Raw genomic sequence first — 8,353 nt, forward strand, 5'->3', positions numbered from 1 at the left:
TCTGGGATCATGACCTGAGCTGAAGGCAGATGCTTAATGACTGAGCCATCCAGGTACCCCTAAAACAGCAGGTTTTCTTAAGAATCTCAAATACTGATGAAAATGGCTAGGAATGAATTTAACTTTCCCCAGAACTTTATTTTCTTTGCTCATTAGATAAAACTATGGATGATACATTATTGGCCATATTTTAAAAATCATAAGCAAGTATTAAAGCAGAGTTTCAAGAAATGGTTCTCAGAGACAAATAAAACAAACTTAAAGATTAGATTTCAGTCTGCTTCTTTCTCCTAAGAAAAAATATTACAGTCTTCCAGATTTTCAACATTATATGATCCTGAACTTAACATCTATGGAGTGCTTGGATTATTTAAGAAACCTAACATTCCAAATGGGTCTTGGAGAAAGAGAAGATAGCAGAGGATTTGACAAAAGGTGTGTCCAGTGATAGAGTTTGTGTTTTGTGTGCTTATTTCTTTTCTTCCTTTTTTTGTCTGTGGGTGGGAGAAGGAGGGCACGGATGGGTAGGATGTGTAATCAGCTGTTATCAATCAGCTTTGGAAATTCCCTTGTGGCTTGACATTTTTGAGGACTGGCCCAGTCTTCCTGTTGGAACTCATCCAAACCCCAGAGGAGGGCTCTTTGTCTCAATTACAGATACTAATAAACAGAAATACACATGGTATTTTTGTTTTTCTTATTCTTGGATGAGGTTAATTAGTTGGCTATACATTTGGAACTATGTCCTCTTTTAAAAAGTGGACTGGAATATACCACAATTATTAGTATTTGTTAGATTTTGTTTTGCGCAACGCATTTTGAAAATGGAGCCCATTATGGAAATTTATACTATTGCTAAAGCACTACACTGAATTCAAGAACTACTTTCTTGATTTATAAGAATAAGGTTGGAGAAACAGTTCACAACCAGTTCAGAGTCTTGTGATTGATTTTCTCCCCAAATTTAAAACTAAATGTTAGTTTTTGGGGAGAGGTCTGTATATGCTTTGACTTTTACACCATTCCTATGAAATATATACCCTTATCAATACTATCCTATATCTATAGGTATACTATAGTATACCTATACTATAGTATACTATAGGTATACTATACTATCCTATATCCTATAGGTAAGGACACAGAGCCTGAGGGAGATTTTTTAAAAAACTGGCCCAGGTTTTCACACCTAGATCAGAATTTAAACCTAGGCCTTCTTGACTCCAAAATTCTGCTGCTCGTTTTGACATTAAACATCATCTCCCCATTTTTACCTGCTGTCAGTAATAGTAATGATCACCAATTATTTGCCTACTTTCTTTAGCTTTTTACAAATGACTTACTCCAGCCACTTATTTACATGTAGAATAAGTCATAGACACAGGTACAAAACCTCAAAGTTTCAAGAAATCAAAAGATCTAAAGAACACCAGAGCAACTGTCGAATGTACAGAAGACTGAGGCAGTAGGAGTGACCTCTGTATTCTCTATCTGGATTCTTTTTAAGGGGTAAAAAGAACAGAGGCGTTGCTGTCACCAAACAACCATCCCTAACATTTAATCTGAGTCATTTTTAGTTAAGCAAAATTGGCATAAGTGAATGATTGCCTATGTATAGAGTTTGTAGTGTGGAGAGTTTGCCACAATACTATTATAGACTTTTTTCTTTTAGATTCCTTACCTTCTCACCTTCCAGAAAAATGTTTAAGTGGTTTTAAAGCCTAAACCACCTGACCTTCTTCCCTTTCCCTGTGTGTGTGTCGGGGGGTGGTATTTGCTATAAGGTACCACCTTTAGGAATTAGGTTTTCACAGGGTCAGGTGCAGGACTTTCAGAATGTGATAACTCTTGAGAAAATGACGAGAAGGTTTTATTCTTTCCCTTTGCTCCTCTTTATTTTCAAGCATCAGAGGGTATGACTTGAGCCATTTCTCTTTATTGGTTTTTCCTCCATCATGATCAAGAAACTGATTTGTGCCAAAATCAGAATGAGTCAGACAATACGAAACCAACACGTATTTGGACCAGTGAGGCATGGATGTACTGAAATGAGCTTCAGCAAACCCTCTTTCTGGGTGTTTGACCGCATGCAAACAGGAGGAGATGGTGGCTTTGCCGTGGGTGTGGTTCTTCCACCTCTCCTCCCACAAACTCCCCTTCCTCTCTTTCCCTGCATGTGTTTCAAATTGGAGCAATGGTGGGTGGGAGAAGCAAGAGCTTCCCTGCAACTATAAATAGTAAAGCCAAGAATTCTGAGTGTTCAGGAGAGGAGGTAGAGGGAGATAGAGTGGGAGAGGTGGGAAGCTACCCAAATTTAATCACTCACACATTGCTTCGAACCAAATCAAGTTCTGTGACCTATTAAGAATAGTGAGTAAATATGTGGTGAGCCTCAATCCCAATCTGAAAACAAAACAAAACAAATAACAGCAACAACAAAAAAGAGGACATAATAGAGATGGTCCCTGATAGATAGTCACCTCCCTTAACTTTTTGGAAAAATACAGTTATAGTCAGGACTAGTGTGGACCAAAACCCATGGAAAGATTGATGGAAATTCATTTTAAAAAGCCACACACATGAAAATAATTTACACAGGAGGTTTTCTGCACCACAGCTGTGCTGGTTATTTATTTTGGACCAGTTTGTGCAAAAAGTGGTACCAAAAATGGACTTAGTTCTTGCTTGATAACCTTACAAATGTCAAATTAGTCCCCTGAACTCAAAACCCCCATTCCCGAATAAGCTGCTATTTAAAGGCAGATGGTTTTCAGAATCTCCAGGTCTTCATTTCTTTAGAACTTACTTGAGGACTGCACTCCTGCTTGTCCTCATTTGTAGTCAGTGTAACTCTTGGTCCTGTTTCTCCTACCACTTAAATATATCCAGAAGACATAGAGTGGAAGACAGAAGACGGAATAGAACCCCTGTTTAGTGCATGAACCTGCCTCGGCCTTGGATTGGGAAACATGCTTTGTAAAGAGTACTTCCCGACCGATAAAAGTTATACAAGATAATTCTCTGGAGCATTGTTGCCTCACAGACCATAGATATCAGAGGATGGAGTCACATCGGCTTTGATGCTTGCTGTTTTTCCTCCAAACCCCTGAACCAGGGTGAGACAAGTGGTTCATAGGAGTGCCAGTGCACCTTGAATCTAATAGAGCTAGGTGCCTTGAAGCCAGCCAACATGTGTGCAAGGGTGTGACATTTATTTAAGGGATTTGGAGACCAAGGTCTCATGCACATGCAATCAGAGCCTTCTGGTGTCAGTATTCATTGAATTATCCTCTTGCAAAAGGATCTGGGGATTGATACATCAAAACTCTGCCTTTGTGAAACAGGCAGGTTTGTATAGTTCTGATCTGATTCATAATCATATTCATTATTTGGATTTATACATTGCCTTTCTTCCATGTTGCCAAAGTGCTTCTTGACTAATCTAGAATTACAGTGAGTTAACTTTTTTAGGTCAATGCAAAGTTCACCTCTTAGGCCACCTCCCAATGGGATAGATTTGTTTTGAAGAAGAACTTATTTCCTGAAAAGAAGCCCTTCATTTATTAGGAGAGACTTTGTTATATTTCTGAAGGGAGGGGTGATTGTCAAGATTATTTCCCAGTGCCTAACGTATAGCCTTGGACATAATAGATTGAAGGCTGATGCATTTAGTTTATAGATCAATGTGTCAAAGCACAAGCAATCAAAGTTATGTGTCAAGATTCATCACCTTTCTGGAATGAAATTTAAAATGATACTAAATTCATTCATTAACATCACTCTTTCTTCACTAAAAATCCTGCATGTTCCTAAAAATCAATTTTGGCAGGCATTGAAACTCTCACTGACCCAGACTAATATATTTAATTTAGCTATGATCTTTTCTCTGATCTTTTTATTTCCTTTCTTTTGCCAAGTTTATATTAAAATGGCTAGAAGCCATAAAAATTAAAATCTTACGAAACAAGGATTTTTTTCTCCCAAATTAACCCACCAAAATATAGATGTCAAGTTCTGTTTCATGAGCAGATTCCATGATAACACAACAGCAGAAGAGTCAGTTTGATGTCAGCTCTCAAAGAATTTTTTACTGATCTAATATTTGGTAGGCTCAGCTTTACCACTGTTGGAACAATGGCCTTTAATTATTTTTTCCAATTTATTAGAACGTTTTTAAAAGAAAGAATAGAATTGACTTAGTGAGACCTGTGAAATGTGCTGTTTTGTCAGTGCATTTTAAATTTTAATTTTGTAATTAAAAAATGAGAACATAGACATTGGATCAACAATTGACCTTAACCCTATTCTTGATTCAAAGACAAAATGTGTCCAACATGTCCCCTTTTGAAATGTGGAAAATCAACGCAACCATTTGCCAAAATGAGCAATGCCTCACTTTACTCTGGCTTGATCCTTTTCTTGAGAAAAGAAAAGAATAGATGACATCCTCCTGCTGGCTTCTTGACAGAGCTGATATAAAACAGCCTTGAAAATAAGTCCTAGCCACTAAGTAGAAGTCCAAAATAAAAGCAGAAAGAAATAGATTCTCTTACCACCAGGGGGCGATAGATACTCCAACAAGCTATCCCCAAGGAAAGGGGCTGGTTGTGCTGCTCTTTCACTTGTATTCTCTTTCTTCTTGGTGTCCTTGGGACATTTTGTATCCCATGGATAAGCATTGTCTTTCTTTATGGAATGGTACTGGAAAGAGAAATGAACAGTGACAAGTCTTTGGGATTGAAAGGAAAGAAGAGGGCCAAGGCTGGTGGTATAGGTGAGAGGGTTAGGGAATTTAACCAAACGTTTTGCAGACTGTGACCTTTGAAAGCCATACATGAAGCTAAATATATAACAAGAGAAACACATTTTAATCCTTTTGTAGTCACGATTCTTGTGGTTACTATTTGCTATGGACTAAGTGTTTGGTCCACTTCCGAAATTCTTATGTAGAAGCCCTAATTCCCAGTGTAATGGTGTTTGGAGGTGGGGCCTTGAGAGGTGATTAGGTCATGAAGGTGGAACCCTCATGAATGGGATTAGTGCCCTTGTAACCAGAGACATGAGAGAGATGGTCTCTCTGCCAGAAGAGGACACAGCAAGAGGGTGTCTAACTGCAGACTAGGAAGAGTTTCTCATTAGGAACCAATCAACTGACACCTTTATCTTGGAATTCCCAGCCTCCAGGACTGTGAGAAATAAATATTTGTTGTTTAAGCCACCTAGTCTATGGTATTTGTTACACTTGCCCTAATGGACAAAGGCATAATTGATACTTCTTGGCTCTTAGGTTTGCTATCTGGATTTTGTAACACATGCCTTCTAAGGCCAGTAACAGGTTTATGATGACGGTTTATGATGATGATGATGGTTTATGATGATGATGACAAGGAATTCTAGGCATGTTTTCCTAGTTTAATTTTGTACTGTTCTTTGAACTAATTTTAATGAAATTAAATAAAAAGAGTACATATTAGAGAGAAAAACTATAGACAAAAAGGATATTCTTTTCAGTTTGCTTCTGGTCAGATCTATAGTTCTCCCCCCCACCCCCCCAAAAAGGTTTTATTTGATAATCCAATTTGCTTTAAAAAATTTTTTAAAGTCACATTCAATGGGTCTAACAAACATGAAAAAGCACATTATGGGCCCTCCACCGCCCTACAAAAAGCCTATGAAAAAACACACGGTTAGAGAAAATTGCAAACTAAGCTGCCTCACTTAGCGCTCCAGCGCAGGGCTGACTAAATCCTCATGGAAGAGGCGCTGTGGACGTAGTCAACCAACTCCCCCTGCGCTGCGGTCTGATCTCCATTCAGCCACAGTCCCTCCGCGACCACCGTGCGTCCCTTCTCCGTGCTGCCCGCCACCAAGCGGTTCACCTTCCAGTAAGTGAGGAGAGTCTTTCCAGCCGTACGTAGAACTTCTCTCCCACACTGTGCGGCTTGGGGAACTGCTCTGTTTCGGCCCTTTGAGCTTCTGTTAACCCATCCTGGGGGGTGCAGCCGCCAAGCGGTACCACGCGGTCGCCCTCCTTTCTCCTTGCACCCTGGAGAAACCGGCTTTTCATCAACTCGATGACTTTCACCGCCTGCATGCTCAGAGTAAACCGGAAGTATTTGCTTTGCTGTAAACTGAGGTAGGTGGTATAAACAACTTCATAAACATGTTCCTTTGGCTCTGAAACGCTCAATTCAGTTGCCTTTGCTCTGTGTTTCTGAAGACCCCTGTTTGGGTACAGTATCCAACATGCTCAACTCCTGCTGGTGGATCCTCCACACCAGAAAACTCTACAGAGTAATGGGAGAGCCTTGCCACATCCAAAGCCCACATCTGCAACTGCTTTCTCTTCCACTCAAATGTGATCTGGATCTCTAAAGGTTGATGCTGGAAATAGGGGACTGAATTCAGAGTTCGGTGTGCTGATGACAACCATACCCGGAGAAAAGTACCCAAATACAGCCTCAGGAAACTTGGCCAGATCTTCAGAATCTAACTGTTTTATCAATTCAGTACATGTTATCAAGTCAAATCCACACAAACGGGAGTCTTTTTGTACAGCAGAACCATGATACAAGGTTATAGTCAAATCTAGTTCCCGAGGAATGGTGTAACTCCCCACTCCTGGAGACAACCTACCCCCTCCCCATTTAAGGGGTTTGGCAGCAATATCTGCTCCAATAAGATACTGAACGCAGTGGTGGTATTTCAGCATCCATACGAGTGTGGCGTCCCCAAAGCCCAAGTCTGCAATCTTCTTGTGTCCATGTTGATTCACTAAGTTTTTAACAAAGTAGTATCTCTGTCCATACACTGGTGGTTTGAACTCAGTCACTTTCTTGCTGAGAACTTCACAATGATCCATACTGTTGCCCTGTTTGTTTTCTTCAGTTTTGTTAAAATAAAAAGGCCAATGTATCCTTCAAGCTCTATGAATTAGCAATGGCTCAGCTCCGAAGGGGCGCACCAGCGGGAAAGCAAAGTTCTGTGAACTCCAGCTCAGATCTATAGTTCTTAACCAGAGCACTCTCCTTCCCTCAACACATGGGACATTTGGCAATGATTGGAGACATTTTTTTATTGTTACTACTTAGGATAAGGGTATAGCTACTAGTATCTGTAGGTAAAGGCCAGAAAAATTATCTTGCTTTGTGCAGGACATCTCTCCATAAAGAATTATCTAATTCAAAATGTCAATGAGTAACCCTTGCTCAGAGCAACCCTTGCTCAGAGAAAGAGATATAAGGGAATATATCTTTCTTTTCCTTCAGGGTAAGTACTATTAGTTTTAAAGATGATGCTCAGCTAAGATCTCCTGCTCCAACAGAAAGAAAATACTGTCATTCAGGTTAAGAATAAAGATAGTGTTGCTCCAAGTGGAGAAAGTCCCATGATATTAAGAGAACATGGAGGCAAGATGGCAGAAATGCGGTCAGTAATTTTGCCAAGTCATGGAGAATAAGAGAAAAGTTCGAATTCTACAGAAAGATGTTCCAGTTTTCAGAAAGGAAAAGACAAATTCTGAGACCTATTGAAAGCTGAGTAGTATCAAGTGAGGAGCTAGCCAGATATATTTGACTAGCTATGTTGTAGCCTTTACCTTTCTCTTCTTGGTGCACTGGGGCAGAGGTAGGATAAGTAGATTTGGGTGAACCTTAGTTTTTTACAATTCACGTAGGGTCGGTGATCCCTTTTGGTAGATAAATAACATTTCACTAAGCAATGGATTAATTACATCATGAACAGGAGTGTCTGGTTCCCTTGCAATATTTTGTATTTGGTCCATTCCTATCTAATATTTTATCCAGTCTTAGGTGAAGACTGCTGATCACATTGGCAGATCAAAATGACTTGGCAGAATCAGGATCAAAAAGATTATACCAGAAAAAGAAGGATATGCTAGTGGTAAAAGATAAACTTTAACAGTCTTGAATAGCAGCAACATAGGAAGAAGTTGGAGGAGATGGGGCTGAGTTGAAGTTTATTTTGGAAAAGTATTTAAGTAATTTAATGGATCATAACTTCATACTGAATTCAGGTTAACCCCAATGGCTTTTGTCTGTGATAATAGATGCAGAATGTTCAGAATTTGGACTGTTAAATCTTAGCACAGGCCACACTGGGAGGAATGCATGTCAATTATCTCATGTCAAGAGACATACAGACAGCCTGGAGTATCCAGGGAGCCAGGGAGGAACGGCTATGCTGGTGACGGCCTAAAAACTATGCCATAGATGATGCACAATTGAAAGAACTAGGAAAAGAGAAATTAAGGGGAGATGAGATAATTGTTTCAAACTGCATAAAGGGCTTTAGGGGAGGAGAAGATTTAGGCATTTAGTGGTTGCCCCAAAAG

At 39.7% G+C, this 8,353-nt stretch overlaps 1 pseudogene; it reads right to left on the reverse strand.

Annotated features, from left to right (window-relative positions):
- Positions 1 to 5,718: 5,718 nt before the first annotated feature.
- Positions 5,719 to 6,874, reverse strand: LOC111141894 (annotated as a pseudogene).
- Between the last annotated feature and the right edge of the window lie 1,479 nt (positions 6,875 to 8,353).

This window comes from Enhydra lutris, unplaced genomic scaffold (assembly GCF_002288905.1).
Source record: "Enhydra lutris kenyoni isolate GAN:26980312 unplaced genomic scaffold, ASM228890v2 scaffoldscaffold6, whole genome shotgun sequence".
Lineage (NCBI taxonomy): Eukaryota > Metazoa > Chordata > Mammalia > Carnivora > Mustelidae > Enhydra > Enhydra lutris.